This window comes from Anser brachyrhynchus (assembly GCF_964034855.1).
Source record: "Anser brachyrhynchus genome assembly, chromosome: 2".
NCBI lineage: Eukaryota > Metazoa > Chordata > Aves > Anseriformes > Anatidae > Anser > Anser brachyrhynchus.
Window position 1 is genome coordinate 136,689,230 of NC_137695.1, and position 17,489 is coordinate 136,706,718.

Here is a 17,489-nt window from a genome sequence, read left to right on the forward strand (position 1 = left end):
CGATGCTGCCCCTGACCTTCACATCCCTGATGAGGTCTTCCTTCTCTGTAAGTGTGGGGTCCAGCAGAGTGCATGCCCTTGTTGGGTCCGTGGTCTCCTTCACTAGGGAATTCTCATCAGTGTACTCCAGTAATCCTTCGCCGTGTGGGCAGCAAATTAAGAAAACAGAAAGGTAATCAGGGTAGTAACAGACAGAAAAAAGAAAGAAACCACTAACCTTGTGTTGAATTCTATACATAAAATAAATGTCTAAATAGGAAGGAAAAAACATGCCATTTCCAGATAAGGCAGGTCAGCTGAGAACTGAACTAACGCCAGTTTACATGAAGCAAGTCTTGAATGAAATCCCGGCTCAAGTGAATTCAAGAGAAACCCTTGTCGGTTCTCATGAAGACATGTGGCAGGATTTTACTCGCCTTTAACAGCTGAGGATTTTGTTCCTTATTCTGCCAGATGCAACTGGGTAACCAAAGACAGTTTGCCTAGGGTGAAGTTTTCAGACATGGCTACTTAATTTACAAACCTGAGGTTTTGGATTTTGATTTCAAAACCCATGCCTAGATGGCTCAGAGTGCGCGTGCATCTTTCTGGCGTCGCTTGGCTCTCTGAAGGCTCACCACATCTGAAAACCACGCAGGAGGAGTCACAGCAAGCAAACACTTGACATTCTTGGTCTTATGTCTTGATATGTGTCAGTGCTACAGATTTGTATAGCCATAAAATAGTAACGAGTCTATTCACAAAGGCTGTGCAAAGTTAAGCTAAGCTTTGTAGGTTATAGTGAAATAAGCAGAGTAGATTCAGAATGCAAGCTGCTGTTACACATTCACATAGTAACTTTATTTTGTGGTGTAAAACTTTATACCAACCTTTGCAGTTTTCTTTCAGCATCACCCAGCAGTCCCCAGGGATCCAATTTCTCTTAATCACACCTTCCTGTCCAGGCAAAATGTGGTTGGCATTGTAACTAATTGAGTTTAACAAAAAGCCAAAGCAAGCGACAATAGTACAGCGATTGGCCTGTTTAATTAGTTAGGTGCTTTTATGTGATTTTATAGACTCTTGTTACAGGCAGTTTGTCTTTGATGTTCCCTCTCTTTGTGTTTGTCTCCAGCCATAAAACATCTGTTCCCCATGTAATTGGGAGAAGTCAGGATAATGTAATTAAGGAAACATCCTTTAGCTGCTGAATCTTCTTCCTGATGGGAGTCGAGCTGAAAGCAAACACTGTTTATTTTATCAAGCAATGATTATGCACTAATCTGTTTAATCTGGGTATGGGCTAACAGAGAGCTGCAGCGTATTTTTTTAACGAATTATTTGTAAACTTGGCTCCTCCTTGTGGATGATCTTTGTAACACACCCCTGGGCAAATGGGCTCCAGTCTCTGGAGAAAAAACAAAACACACTGGACCTAAATTTTCAGGTTGCCCGGATTTAGAAACAGCAAATCATTAACAATTCATATCCAAAAAGCATTTCGGCCATGTGCCAACACCAAATCCCCTTTTTGTGGTGGATCCCTACTGCAAGACCACAAAGTGGTTCATGGCCATGGGATCTGCAGATGGTTCTGTGAACATCGAGGCCAAGGTGGTGCAAAGGGAGATGCTTTCCTGAGGAGACCAGCAGGCCTTTTATTCACAGCTATGGTGTTAGCAGGTGACGTAATTTGCTGTGTTTCCAACCTTTAAAATATCATATCTGAATGTTATCCTGAGATGAAGGATCTTTTTGAAGCACAAATTCTGCCTATTCAAGCCTGAAAAATTCTGTATTTGACCTTAGTAGCATTTTATAGATCCTTCTTATATGAAGTTTATCTTTGATATTCTCTGTTCTGCTATTTATTCCCAGTCATAAAACATTTGTTCTCCACATAATTATGAAAAGTCAAAATAAAATTAGGCCCACCTGAAATAAAGATACAGATTTTCTTAGTTCAGTCCTTCTGGGGATTTTTTACGTAAATTTGAGTATTTGTGAAAGGCAAACACTCTCAGAAAGGAAACTGACACATTCGTTATAGAAATGATGAAAAAAATATATTTTCTGTGATTTAATAGACCAAATATTGCATAGTTTAGAATGCACAAATGGACAGTATGGTTGCAACAGATGTTGTTGTATAATGGCATTTGAGAAACATTACAAAAAACATGTTTTTCATGTCTTAATTGTCCTCCCTGTCTTTTACATTAACTCTGTTTGTTTGTTTGTTTTTACAGTGCTTTTAGGAAGTACTGCTTCTCTTTGTATCTAACAAATATACTTCCCGGGCAGGAAAAGCAGTAGGATCAGAGGGTGGTGCTGTTCCCGGTGGTGGTGTTTCTGTGGCTCCCAGCTTTGCAAATAGTGAGTGCAACATCCACGGTCACGTGGCAAAGACTAAAACGCAGTCATCCATCTTCATTTCATTTTAATACTGTTTTCTTTTCACGTATAAAATGAGGAGAAGGAGGAACAAAGCTATGTCTCGTTCCATCATCTTTATTCTCTAGCAAACCCGTAATCAGAGGATTTGTCACAAAACTTCTGGGAAAGGAAACCTTTTAATATGCAGATGACTGGACATGGTCCAGAACAGGGAATAGCTCATGCAGCCTGTCTTTGCTTTTGTTCTCATTCAGATTTTCACCCTAGACAAACACGAGCAATGACATTTCTGAGAAGCGTGCGTCGTTCCCATTGTGGCTGTGCTGAGAGACGCACCTGCTCCTGTGCGCGCTGCCAGCCACAGGACTTGTGTGGATGCTTGGCAGCACAATCATGGTCCAGGGACTTCTCCTGTCCCTTTCCCCATCCCTTCGCTTTACCCTACCTAATGAGGGATGAAGTGCCATCTGATCCTCAGAGCAACCAGAGCAGACATCCAGACATCTTATTCTCCAGTGTGGATTTAACTGAGGATGTCCTTGGGACATAACGGTGATCACAGTGCTGTTGTGATTTTCCTAGCAGCAAATAGCTAGGTATATGGATTTTTCATTAAGGTTAGGATTGCAACAACAATAGAGAGATGACATGGAAATAATTAAAAACTCATTTTCCTAATCTGGCTAAGTAATCTGACTGATACATTACTCACTATCCGTGCTACTGGATGCAGAAAAAAAAACAACTATGCAGATATGGGAAGCTTTTTCTGTACCAGTCTTTAGATAAAATAACCCAATTTGTTTGTTCTTTTTTGTTAGAGAAGACGACATTCAACAGCAGTGAAAGCAAGAATTATTAAAGAAAGTTTTTCTTATAACCAGCCTGAAGAATGCGTTGTTAAGAAGGTATGAATCAGTTGTTGTTTGTGAGTCACTGTCACAGAGATAATGAGGGCATAAACAGCTCAAGTACTTGCAGCCTTTTATAAATGCATTTGGAAATTGGAAGGACTTTCATACCTTCAAGATAAAAACTATTTTGAGCGTGCTAGGGAGAACATTGTTTTACTGCCAAGTGGTTTTCTGACCACATGGTATGGACTTCTTGTACCTTTCTCCAAAGCTCATGATGTTGGCTGTGGAGATGGTATAGAAGACAGAATCTTGGAATATGGAAAATCACAGAATCATTAAGGTTGGAAAAGACCTTCAAGATCACCTGGTCCAACCATCCCCCTGCCACCAATGCCACCCACTGAACCGTGTCCCTAAGCACCACATCCAACCTTTCCTTGAACACCCCGAGGGACGGTGACTCCACCACCTCCCTGGGCAACCCATCCCAATGCCTGACTGCTCTTTCTGAGAAAAAATGTCTCCTCATTTCCAACCTGAAATGGTGTACTAATTATGTGAATATGATGTATGGATTTATTAATTGTAATAATTTGGTAAATATATTCCTGGCTCAGTCAATAACCCAAACACTCGTTTCCTACAGAAGCTAATGTCACTGTATTGTAATTAAAGCAAATTTCTTGTTCTGAAACGTTAACACAAAGACACCTTTTAAAATTCAATGCACATACTGTTCCTTGAAGGAAGAGTAAACTAGTCTGACCAGGTTGAAAAGAACTAAGAAGATAAAGAGTTGGAAAATATGTGAACTGACAGATCTGATTTAGGAGAGAGATGTTGATATATGAATGGGTAAGTATGAAATTATGACCAGCTTGCCCATCTCCATGCAGAACATGAATAGGTGCTTCGTGACAAGGCATGCTTAGGCGTTTCTTTTAGTATGAGGTTTGTCTCCATGAATAATTCCGTGTTTTAGGAGACCTTAAACTCTTCTAAGTGTTAATACTGACATTTATGAGTCATTAATTCTATAGTTGTCCTGAAAATAACAGAACTGCAGGTGCTAAATTCAGTCAGAGATGCTCAGATGAGTTGCACAGTCTGTAACCCAAGATCTCAGCCGAGGAAGAAATACTGCTCCCCAGCTATAGAGACTGATTTTTGAAAGGGAATTTATTGAGACAGCTACCAGTCTTTCAAATACCGATGGTTGTCCTAGTGTTTTGCACTAAGTGGACTCCTAACTTGAGCTCTCTAAAAATTATCTTGCTAAATTTGGTCAGTAGTAGTCAGTCTTCCTCTGGGTACCTTATGAGAATCATGTTCACATGTAAGGAAGCCAAAGTATTTTTAATTTACTGCTAGTATAACTTGCTTCCTGGCAGAATACTGGTAGAGCATCTAGTAGGGGGCAGCTTCTCAGGTTTTATTTGGCAGATTCCAGCCTTTCATCTAATAACAGAGCCTGCATCGGAAAGATAAGGCAGTTGTAGCCTAGGAGATTCAATTATTTCAAGGCTGAAAAAATCTCAGATACTCTGAATTATATGCAAGTTCACAAATTTGGAAATAAGCCAGCACATCCTGAATTTTTCGAAGCCTTATTTTTTTTTCTGGTGTTTGCAGTGCTTAAAAGAAACCAGCCATGTATCAACAATAACTGTAGGTTTAGGATTTACTTATACATAAACTAGATGATAAATGCAGTGCTAGGGAGATAACTGCTGTGTAGGAAACACTTTGCTCCCTTTTGCTGGCAGCATTGCTGCTGTATCTGTGTACTTCTTGACATAGCGTAAATTCAGGCCCTCGGCTGGAGGTGAAATGTCCATCATCGTTCTCTGAAACAAGAACCGTGTTTGTTTGCATGACACTGGTGTGCTGCCCTTCAAGACCTGGCCTCTTGGAAGGAATGGGTAGGGGCTGAGCTGTTGGAGTCGTTGGGTAGCTTTATTTAATTCTTCTTTGAATTTTCAGAAGATATTTGCAGTTTTTTGAACTTACTCCATGTGACTGCTTGAGGGCAGCAACTGAATGGCATTTCTGTTTGCTATTTGTTGCGTCTGTCAGAAAGTTTGGCCCGGCTGAAATGCTACCAGCGGGGGCTATCTGGGAAAGCCTCCCCAGCTGGCAAGCCTGAGCGTGTGTGCGCCCTGGCTGGCACGAACGGCGTGACTCATCCGTCAGGAACGTCCCTCTAGATTTGCTTCAGCTTTATAGCCCGAGTGCTCTGCCTTTGCTTTTCAGCTGACATCAAAGAATGTCGAAATAGACAGGGGTTTTGTCTCCAGGCAGCTTCCTTGGTTTAAAGTGCAATTCTCTAATGTTTCCATTTCCCAGAGCAGCAAACTCAGTATTTTGTGCTGAGGAAAGAAACGTTTCTTACGTGGCGCGAGTTGGGCAGCCATGTCCGACCTCAAGGCCGTCCCTCCATTCCTTGGCCTTTCCTGTTTACTCAAGCAAACAAATGCTCTTCAAAAGATGGACTCCTTGTTACATTTAGAAACATATTTCTGGCGGGAATTACTGGAAACCTCATTGCTCAATATCAAGTGTAAATATTGTCATTGTGTTAGGATCAAGGCCTGAGTCTTTACAGGTGAGGCCTTCATTTTGCTTTCATCATCAGTCTCCCTCTCTCCCCTCAGCAGCGTAGGCAGGCAGTAGGTCCCATGGGTCTGACAGCTCCAGGTAGATCTTCAGTCCTTCTAGGCATGTAACGGGTTCAGAACAAATTCCAAATGTTAGAAGACTAAAACAAGGATTGTCCCAAAATGTTGACCTGTTTCTGTGAGTATTTGGCACCTTCTGAAGCCTCGTATTGTATTGAATTTCCTTACTTTACATTGTGCTTGGAAACACCACGTTCAATCAGTTTTAAAAAGCCTGCAGCCTCACCTCTAGGCTTCTGTAAAGCCAAACTGCCTCTTCTGTAAAGCCAAACTGTCTTCTTGCTTAGCCCCACGTTAGGGAATCAGATTCATCCCTCCTGCAGAGTCTGTCACAAATTGTAAAGAGTCAGACCTGATCCCATTTCCCCGCCCACTCAGACCTAATGGCCGTAGGCGACTGCCCTGCAGTTTTGGGATTTGAATCCTTTTCCCAGCATAAATAGGGATATCCAAGTGTGCACAGGGCCGTCACTGTGCCCACCTGGGTCGGTTGCACGTGAGGAGTTCGGTGCAGCAGGTGACTCGTCTGTCCCATTGGACACGGCAGGGTAAGAGTCCTGCCCAGTGACCTAGCAAAAAGCTCTTTATCCAAAAACAAACTGCTCAGTTGCCTTCTGACTATTTTGGCAGAGATTTTACCTGGGATTGTTATGTAAACAGGCTAAAACCATCAGCAGAACCATTAATTTCAAGCCCTACTGGCAGCTTCTTGTAGTGAAAGACTGGCTGCAGTACTGCGAGGGCTGCTCAGAAGTTCACAAGTTCAATCATTTTGCACTCGAAAGTGCTGATTTCTCAAACTGTGTATTGGGAAAGGACAGTTTCAATAAATTTTGAAAGTCTTTAAAAATGCCCTAAGGTTGTTCAGATGTCCTATTTCAACTCTTCTGAGTGAAGTTTTCAAGAGGCCTCATTTTAAAATTGAAATTCATTTTCAGTAAAATTAAAGTCAAAATATAAGAAATATTTTGATGGTAAAAATAATAATAATAAAAAAAAGATCCAATCTAAAGTTACTCTTTTGCAAGCTTTCAGTGTTTAAGCATGCTTTTTTTTTATATACTTTTTGTTCTAATTTTGGATGGATATTGTTGTTTAGAAAATTCAATATTTTTTTCATGGAAGAGGAAATAATTTTCAACTTGATTCTTCCTGATTGTTCTGTTGCATGGATTTAGCTAAATCATACAGAATGCCTATCTCTAAGAATGCCCATTATTAAGATACAAAACAGGATAATTATATATTTTCAGCTGAAGAAAGCTGATCAAATCTTGATTAATTTGTGAAGGTGATGATGCTTTGATGGTGTCAGGATTTTAGCATACCTCTAAATAAAATGTTCTACTCTTTTTAATCCATTAAGATGTCTTTATATGCCCATATAATTATGCTTAGAAGTTAGGTTCTTTCTGTTTCTCCCGGATGTTGCTTGTTTGGTCAGCGCAATGGGGAAAATAAGCTTGAGAGCATTCTTGTCCTCCAGCAGCAAGGTGACAACGGCACTCTGAGCTGCAAGAAGACACTTGGTGCAGCCACTTGCTGGAGAAGCCGTGTCTTTCCAGGTATATTTTTTACCTTTTGGTCGCATGATTAGATGACCCTATTTCCCCTTCTATTATCAAACCCTCTGTTACCCTTGCCTGGACCCGAAATGGATGGCACATCTCCCCAGTCCTTCAAACTACTAATGCTTCTCTCAACTTCCTTTCTCCAGTCCTCAGCTTTTGTTCGCGTGGAAGCTGAAATCACAGTCTCTGGCAGAGATACCTAGACATGAAAATTCATGTGTAAAGATGAAGAAGGCGGGGAGCATCGTGGCTACAGGTATCAGCAGCTGCCGAGCTGTCACTGGCCTCTTCATGTTCATTGCAGGAAGCATTTGAATTATAGTCCACATTTATTCAGTGTTAGCTAATATTGTTGCTGCCCACAGAGTTTTGTTAAAGAAACTCCTCAGGAACAGAATTTGGGTAATGCCTAATAAAATGGGGCTTGGACCCCTAAAAGAGCCTCTGGTAGCAACTGCAGTATAAATGCTCAACACTACTAATAGCAATAAATGCAATCAGCGTCCTACACGGCAGTCATCCTTCCTCTGTTTTTAAAAAGAAAACATCCAAAATCAGAGTAGGGAACTGCTAGAAGCCTTGAAGAAATGGCTTATAAAGATGAAGACCATACAATGTACTTAGGACATACATATATATATATATATATCAGTTGGGATGATCAGAGTAGCTTTTATTGCCATATTGATGATCACAGCTCTCCCTAGAAATATTTTAGCTAAACATAGGAGCAGGGCTCATGGTGGGAAGCTTCTCTTCTGGAGTGCCTTGACACTTCTAGCAGAGCTCAGAAATATAGAATGGGCTTTTGTAAAATACATTTTATGTAGAAAAAGTTAAATATATGTGCAAGCATTCCTGATTGTTCAGGGTCTTGTCTACATCATTTTAAAATGACTTTGATTGGAGTTTTTGGAAAAGAGACCACGTTACTTCTGGAAATTTAGCTGCCCCTGAAAGGAAACCAAGGGGATTTCCAGTGTTATTTTTTGTTGCTGGAAGGAGAGAAGCAGCAAAGGAACTGCACTGCAGCTCACCTACCTTGGGTACAGTTTCCTCCACGAGCTGGAGGGCCCAGTATCACAGGACATTACAGACTTTGGAAGGGTTGGCCTTCAAAGCAGCGCATGCAAGAAATGAATGAAGTCCTCCTGAGACACACCTGTTACCCTGCCAGGAGAGGCGAAAAGTTTTATTTCCCTTTGCTAGAGCTCGTCTGGGGCCAGGAACGGAGCAGCCAGACAGGGGGCAGCATCTGCTCAGCCAGCAGCTGGGCTGCGGCTGGGGGGAGCCTGCAGGGGAAGAAAATGAGCTCCGCTTGCTTGGGTGCAGCTGTTTTGCAAGCCCAGGAAACAAGTTGTGATGCTTTTTCGATAAGCTGCGGTGGCTTCTGTGGTGACGGCCGATCAAAGTATAGGCCTCGTTTCTTGGTGATAGACAGGGCTGTTTCTGTAAGGACACAAAGAGCTGCGGATTGCTCCGAATATCTGAATAACAGAACGCCCGTACAGTTATTTTCTGCTGCTGCTGACACTGAAAGCAATAGGTTAAGGCCTGAATTGCAAAAAGATTTGAGCCAATTCCTAGGCCTTCTATAACAGAAATTGTACAAAAGGGAACAGTGGCAGCTCCTTTTCAGACTGGGAGTACCTAAAAAATTAGTATCTAACAGTCCGTATCACCAATCCTCAGTACCACTGTGGAGCTGAGCCTGTGCAAAGTGATCAGCATCTGTCAGATGCGGTGTGTTCTCCCTTTCATCTCATTGCCAAGAGAGCGGTGCGAGCAGTGAGATGTTTCTAGGGTGTCTGGTCCTTGAGAGCGTCAGCCTTTGATCACTTGCAGCCATGAGACAACCTCCATCGTTAGGCAGGGCCACCTTCCTCTGTCCTGGCTGCCAGATGCCAAGAAACCTGGCAGGTTGTTGCCTGCAGCATTAAAGCCATTGCCAGCTGCAGAAAGGTCCCCGTCCTCCTGTTGGCTTCTGCGGTCCTGGTCTATGCTGCGGAGAGCTCCAGAAGCAGGAGAGGCGATTCCCTGGGAAGCCAGGATAGACCCCGCAGGCTGGGTGCTGGTGTGCGTGCAGCAGGGGCTGTGCAGCATGCTCTGGCAGCTTTGTGAGCAGTGATGCCTTGTGCACGCTGGTGCCTCCTCCCCTGTGTTCGCACATTGACGTCCATAATGTGATGCACTCTTACAGCCCGGCTGTTTCTTCATCCTGGGTGAATTCAGAGATGAATTTAGACAGAGATGAATTTAGACAGGTTGGAGGTACGTAGTCCAGAAGCAATTTAGTGCTTACTCTTCCTAGGCATTTCCTTCGAGCTCTCACTTTGCATGCTGAGATATTCTCAGTCTAGGACAGCAGGTTCAGGGCTTCCCTCACAGCCAGGTCAGTCTGTGGGAGTAAGGCAGAGTGGTGCCATAGACACTGGGGGACCCAGTCCAGAAGGCTCAGAATATGGGCCATGGGGACACACAAAGAGCCATCAGGACTGCTGCTGCCTTCTCACTGCTGCAGGACTGCGTCTGCCTCTTATTTCTGACTACTTCATATGTTACAGACATAATCTTATAAGAGGGAGCCACGGCGTTCCCTCAGCCTTGTCAAATGCCTTTACCACAACCATCATGTTTTCTTTAAGTCTTCTCACCCCCTTTCTCTCCCAAGTCCCACGTCTCTCCCATCTGGTCCTGAACCAGCATCCAGTTTTGACAGAAGGAGGGGCTGTGTCCCTGTCTCTCCTTCCCTCCCCTCCTTTAGCAGTTATTCTGGGAGCTGGCAAATGCTTTGAGCTCCGGTCTCTTGCTTCCTAGAGGAACACTGTCATCACTGGTCAAGCAGACAAAAGGTGGGGACCATGTCAAAATCTAACAGTGAATCGTGCTTTGTTCTTTGTCATGACGTAGGTACCCTTCCTCTGGCTCTGGGTCTCCCAGGGCAAGCACCTACCCACAGCCCTGAATTGATTCCCTCAGATCCTCAGAACTTCAGCCTCCTTCCTCTGCCTCATTTTTTATTAATTAGCTCTGAGTAGAGGGGTTGTGGATATTTCTTTGGAGCCACCTGACCCTATCCCACAAGGTGTATGTATGCCCACCTCATAGCAGGGAATCCTGCTTGCTACTCAACAAGTTCATTATTGCCTAAGTTCCTTACTGTTTTGCTAGGGATTTGTGTTAGTATTTATAGGCATTTTTTTTCATAGGTTATCTCTTTTAAACTTTTTTGGTTGCAGACCCAGTGTACGGCTGTACTAACCATATCACTGGGTTAAGCCAAGTGAAGCCAGTGGTTTTGTACCAAGGGATGCAACGACTCAGTTTCTCAATCCGTCCTCATGGTCCCTAATCTGTCTCTAGCCTTTTAGTGCCTTCCAGTTAGTCTATCCTAATGTCCAAATAAAAAGAGAAATGTTTCTTTCCAGTTCTTTTCCTTGCTTAAAATTGGAAGTGTGCGTTGTAGCACTGAGAGCAGGCAGAGTGGGAACCCAAAGCAGAGATATGACTTATTCCAGGCTGTAGTTTTGTAGGATTTGTAAGATTTAAGGCTTGTACCATTCTCTACAAAGTAAATTCAATTCACATAGCTTACACTGCATGCATGATTATGATCTTAGACTTTGACTGCATGTGCTTCATTTTGTCACATATGGGCCAGGTTGAAAAAATTAATGAATACCCAATATTATCCTAGCAAATTGCAAGCATGTTTGTTTTCTCATTCAATTTTAATTAGGCCAAGACTACTATGAATCATTTGAAAGGTTCTTGGGACCCATCTTAATGACATCCTTTTGTTTGTTTTTCCATGCAAACTTTAGCTGTTGTACTCATGGAAAAGATAATTAGCAATGCACAAATATACTCTTCAGAAAGCAAAGTTGTCTTTGTTACTTAGTAAAACAAACAAACAAACAAACAAATGGGTCTCATTTAGGCATGGCAATTTTCTAGATAATAGGTATATAATTGAACAACTGAAGTGAAATGATTGGTATCTCTTTTTGATTTCTTACTCAGGTATGACATAAGGATTTAGACCAAAAAAAATAAAAGACAGGAGGGACTCCTTCCCAGTTGTGAAAGTGCCTGATGAAAGACTTATTTCCCACCTGCGGCTGCTAAAAGAGAAGCCACGACCCAGCGTTAGTACCAGGCCTGTCTCCATCGCACAGTGGGTACACGCTGTCCCATGCCTGTCTGCCCAGATGAATGTCATCAGCCATTGCCCAACACTCAATTAGTGTTTCAAACCAGAATTTCTTCTGTCCGCATTCCCTAAGTGTTCATAGTCATGGTATACAATGATGCTTTGCATTAAAAAAGAAGAAGTGTGCGTGTAGGAGTAAGTGAGCTGAAACTGCTTAGAATGGCTGGCTGGCTCCGCTGTGTTCCCCACCATAGTCACTGCCCCACGCAGGGAAGTCAGCCATCAGATTACCTTTTGCTCCAACACTTATGGGAATGTTTTATTTCTATCCTATAGCACTCAGGTATGGCTTTTCTACGTCTTCTGTAACAGACTTTAGAGAATTCACAGAACTTACACATTTTTCTAAGCCCGTGCCAGAAGGTGTTGCGTTTCCACACAACAGAGCACAGTCCTGTGTCCTTCTGCTTTAAGATGTTGCTCTTTAGTAATCAATTAATAATTTCATGCTAGCATGGTTACTGTATCTTTTCTGAGTTCATTTACAAGCTGGACTATTACCATGGTAAAAGTTAAACAATTCACTGTAAACTGCTTCACCCACAGATCAGTTTTATTTTTCTCAATTAATCTTGTGTGCAGGGCCATCCGGATGGCTCTCCTTCCTTGTTTGCTGCTGACACACTGTACTGTTTTACAAGCTAACTCCTCTCATTAATTCTGCCTCGTTGTTTTTGCCAGCGTGACTTGCTAGAATGCAGACAGTGCCAAAGTTTGCAAAAAAATTTCCATGCGGCTGAGGGGTATTCTGCAGGGAGGAGGAGACGTGACACAAGTCACCTTTTATTAGTGCTAGTGTCTTGACTCCAACGTAAGGAAACGGTGCAGTAAGTGACAGCTTCTTTAGTTTCTGTTTTTTCTGCAAGAGTAGCTCCTTTGTCAGCCAGTCAAAGTGAGTTTCAGGGAAATTTATGGAAACTCGTTAACTCTTGGAGTGCTAGAAATATCCTGTGAGGTGCATAAAAAACCTTTCTCTACTGAGATTTTGCACTGCAGTAGATGTCCTGTGTGTTTACATATGCCACACATCTAATACACCAGCCCTTTTCTTCAGGCATCGAATCAGCCTTTCAAGAGAGATTTCGATGGAGCATCCTCCATGGCGCAAGTTGATCATCCGTGCAGGGTGGATCCTTCAAACTTGTTCATGGTTGGATAGGAGCCTTGGTGGGTTGGGTGGGAGGCCTCCTCCTAATCCCACTGAAGTCAGAGGGAAGACTCCCATTAACAGGCTTTGGATCAGTGCCTGTGGGAAGCTCTTTTATAAATCCCAGCTTGCTTCAGGCAGCCTAATGCCTACAGCTCTAACTAGCAGGACATGCTGTAACATAAAGCCATTCTGTACTTCAGTTTTTCTAGGATTACTTGGAGGAATAAGGTGGCTCTGTTGAGCTAAAAGTTGGGGTCTTGGAGACTGGGAGAAGAAACTGATGGTTTGTCCAGTATTTATTACAACTCTCTTGCTTCTAGCACCAAAATCTTTTTGCAACATCATTTCTCAGTCTTTTAACAAATGCAGTCTTATGCCTGTCCACAATCCTGCCATTGTTGGACCACGTAGCACTCTCTTGTACAGTCTGCTTACTTTCTCTTCCAATATAAATTAGATCCTCACTCACAGCATCTACCATGACTATTTCCCTACTTAACACCTTCTATTCAGACTCTTTTTGTGCTGAATATTTATACTTACAGTCTAAGCTTCTGGGGAAGAGACCATTTTGTGCTCTGTGTTTATGCATCAGTTGTCTCCTGGCCCAACATAATGACAACAACAACAACAACAATAATAAAATAAACCATGTTGCTCCCAGTGTTCTGCTTTTCTGGCCACCTCCTCCTCTACCCAGTACTGTCCCAGGTGGTTTTCCAGCTGCAAAAGAGCTAATGGGATGGCTGTTCCCAGCACCATATATCCCAAAGAAATTATTAATTTGAAGGTTTCAAAAGGGTAAGGGAAGTTGCCAACAGAAGGGGAAGGGCCTGAAATGGTGTAACTGGCCATTTCTTTCCTGGCTGAAGCCTACAACAGGTTGAGCCGCCCAGTTTAGGTCTGGGGGCAGGTATTCAGGTTTCTTGAGGGGAAGGAGGCTAAGATCTGCAGAGCTGTCCCTGTGCATGTGGGCAGCTTGTTTTGAACAGTTGAGTATTTTCCGAGAAGGATGAAGTTACTAATGAGAGTATTAAAAAAACAAATGCTTGTCAAAGCTATTGCTGACAGGATTTCCCATCTCAAAGCTTTGTAAGTAAGGGGAAAGACTTTCTGGAAACAAATTATTTTCTTTGAAGAACTATGTGGTATCAAGAAAAGAACTCACTGTGTTTGCGCCGATCTGTCAGAAGGTGAATTTGGAGTTGTTGCTGTTGCTTATCCTGCTGGAGCACGGGGTTGATTTGTGAATGTGCAGTGTTTACAGGGGGGAATGTGAGCTGGACAAATGCAAAGATGAGAGTTACAGTTTGTCAGCACAGTATCTCTAAAAAGGAAGATTATATGCAAGCATTAATAATGTAGCTTGGGTGTCGGCCTAATTCTGAAGGCTTGTGCTGTTCATTATGATGGCATATGGCATTCCTTAGTGCTGGGAGATCATTTTATCACAACATTTGAAATATAAACTGAAGTCAAAGTTGAAACCAGCTTTTTTTTTTTTTTTTTAATTGCTGGCGGGAAGGCCATACTGTACCCTGCCAAAGGAGAGTTCAGGGCACAGCTGAGGGCATCATTAAGTAGAGGCACCAGCCGACCTCCTGAAATGGCTGTGCAGGCAGCAGAAGTTAATTTCAGCAGGGCTGTTGCACTGATGCTTTGTGTATAATCACTGCGCTACACAGGGCTCTTGCTCCCGTCATTTCTTCTCACAGTAGGGTTATGTGATGTGGGACAGTGCCACGCTGAGACACCAGCTCTGAGTGAGCTGCCTTGGCTACCAGGAGCACTTCTAATCATGTTGATGCAATGCCTGACTTACATTAATTGGGCTTTCTGAGAAACTACGTGCAGTTGTCCAACAGGCTCTGCGTTGACATGCCTGGTTTGTTTATAGCCCTCACATTACCTAGAGGGTCTTCTGCTGAGCCATATAAACATATTCCTGTACCAACTGTATACAAACCATCCTCTCTGGTCCTGGGTACTGTGAGAGGTAGTTCCTATCATTACCTTGCAGATATGAATTACAAATCACTCACCTTCTGCTTATTTCAGAGCATTTTTGTCTTGCTGATATTTTGGCCCATATTCTTCTGGCATACTCAAAACTCTGAACAGGGCATGTAGGGAAGAATAAGGTTACACTAAAAATACAGGCCACAAGAGAACAGCTGTGTTGTGCCTATCTATCATTAAATAAAGAATAGAGCTCTAAAAGTGTTTACAGATTGTAAAACAAAAGCAGATTGAATATGTTTTAAATTCTAGGAACTAACCTAAAATTTGCTATAAAACAAATATATGGCTTACAGCTGGAAACCTGTCAAAACACACAAATGATTGCTCTGCACTGTCTGGAAAGAGTTTCTGTGCCCAAAGACTTCAGAACAGCAACAGATGTACTATTGCATAAGAAAGACATCCCTGTTTTGAATTTCAGTTTACACTACAGAGAGGCATACAAGAAATACAGTTCTTTTCATCTTACCCAGGTCCTTCTGTTTCCTTCTTAACATCTTGCTCCATGTACTTCTCCTGTGTTACAGTGATTAGCAGAGATATAGAAAGATGAGAACATATATCATTATAAGAAGAGAAAAAGCCATCTGGCTCAGTGTTTGTGGCTGGCTCTTAATTCGACCATGTTGGGTTTTTTCCATGCCCCTCAAGCCCCTCCTTTTCCAGAAACAATCTATGTGATCCCACATCTCTTCTTCAGTAACTTGTTCCAGATGTCCAACTTTACGGAGAATAAATTTGCCTTAGCTACTCAGTATTTTCCTAGTTTCTTTGTTTTTAGATTGCTTCCCCTTTCTTTGAAACTCCTTTACCCAATCATCTAGCTCTCTCTGGCTTTTTTTTTCTTCCTAGTTTTTATAGTGTAATCAAAAGATATTTGTGTCACACAAACATTTTTATCAAACCCCAGTCCATGCCACACAAGGATAATGATGCTTGTTTTTAAATGAAGATGTGCAAGAGGGGTTGTGGCAGGCTGTGCAAGTAGATAGCTTTATAGAGAGCATTCAGTTATTCAGTATGAATTTAACATTTTCCTTGACTATAATATTCAATGCATTAAATAATGTTTATAGTAACAGTGAGCCGTATCACTGATCTGATAGTGCACTTTAGGGTGACACCTGCACTTCAATCTACACGTCTATCTCCTTGTCTCCTGCTTGCCCATGTGGCACAAGCTAGAGTTGTCTCTGGACCTCTCTTTGGAGGCCACCAGCCGGTTCCCTCTGAAACACGGTGTGCACCTGGTTTTGGAGTTACCTTCTCACTCCTGAGACCCCCACGTTTCCAGGAATTATGATGCTCATCCTGTTTGACTCCCTCCCCTTGCACAGCCCTCTGGCACTGTGCAGGCAGCCTTTGCACCCTCATGCAGCCTCGCTTGCTCTCCTTCTACAGCCCAGGACACACAATATCTACCCTTCATTACATGCCCTAAAAATACTTGACATGTTGCTGGGACATTTAAAACTGAAATAACAAAACCCACGGAAGAGAATCGAGTCCTTGGACATGCCAGCGGGCCCAAGGGGCCTTGTCTGTGTCCATAAACAAAATCCTCAGGCCTTGCCCTTGCGGCCTGAGGCATGGCCAAAGCCTCGCAGCCAAATGCCCTTCCTGAGTGGAGCAGTGTTAGCCGTGCATGCTGTCCTGGGCATAGCTCCTGGCCAGGCTGTCCCCCAGATTCAGATTCAGATTCAGATTCAGATTCAGATTCAGATTCAGATTCAGGCCACCTGCGAGGGCACCTGGTGGCCTGGGCCAAAATGGCGCCAGGCAGCTGAGGGAACAGGCAGGCACCAGCTGTGTGCCAGCGTTCAAGCCCTGCTCGGTTTATTCGTGTCGGTGGAGCTGAGGAGGCTGTATTTACAAGAAATTTTAGAAACTGGAAATAATTAGGAAAACATCCCAAGGCCTCATGGGAGTTCAATAATTCTGGAGATGGAAAAAGATGGTCTTTTATAATGGGAGTGTTGTACCCTCAGTCCTCCCTGCGAGGAAGCAGCCTGCTTTCCTGGACAAGAAGCAAGACCAGGCTTGTTACGTTAGGGAGATTTCCCACATTTTCCATCTGTCAGTGCAAATTTTTGAGGCGACGAATGTGTGACATTTGACAAATTCAAGAGGCTCTCTCCATCTATAGTCAGGGGCTACTCCTGTTCAAGAAAAGCTCAGGATTTAATATATAATTTTGACGAGAGAAGCAGTCTCCAGGGCAAAAGAGCTGCAGACCCCGATGTACAGCCTGTCCCCAGCCTTGCCACGGCTCGGTGGTCGACATGGGGGTTTCAGGCTGGACACCCACCCTTCAGCACACATCCCATCTCTGCATCACCACTTCTCCCTGCCTTTGAATGAGGACTGAGGTGGCTCAAGCCAGGGATGGGGAGAAAAGTAGGCAGAAAAAGGCTCCCCAAACCCTTTTCCCCAAATGCAACATGATCTCTGCTGAGGCACTGTGCTTTCCTGGGATGTCTTGCTGGGGGCTGACCATGAGAAATGCTGTCGCTGCAATCCCTCTACCTGGTCAGTCCTGAGTCCTGGGTGATGTGCTCAGTGTATCGTGTTCCTGCAGCAAGGTGGTGAATGCTTGAGGTGACTAAAGAGCAGCAGTGGGGA

General features: G+C 43.2%; 1 long non-coding RNA gene across 4 annotated transcripts; it reads right to left on the bottom strand.

Annotated features, from left to right (window-relative positions):
• On the bottom strand, window positions 1-16,283 carry LOC308190999. 4 transcript variants are annotated; one of them, XR_013947632.1, is made up of 4 exons: window positions 15,337-16,283; window positions 14,888-14,958; window positions 14,014-14,125; window positions 41-9,700 (listed from the first exon to the last, which is right to left on the bottom strand). It is a non-coding gene; the product is annotated as an uncharacterized lncRNA (long non-coding RNA). The 4 variants fall into 4 exon arrangements; XR_013947630.1 differs by having other exon boundaries at window positions 1-135; window positions 870-9,700; window positions 14,014-16,283; XR_013947631.1 differs by lacking the exon at window positions 14,888-14,958.
• Between the last annotated feature and the right edge of the window lie 1,206 nt (window positions 16,284-17,489).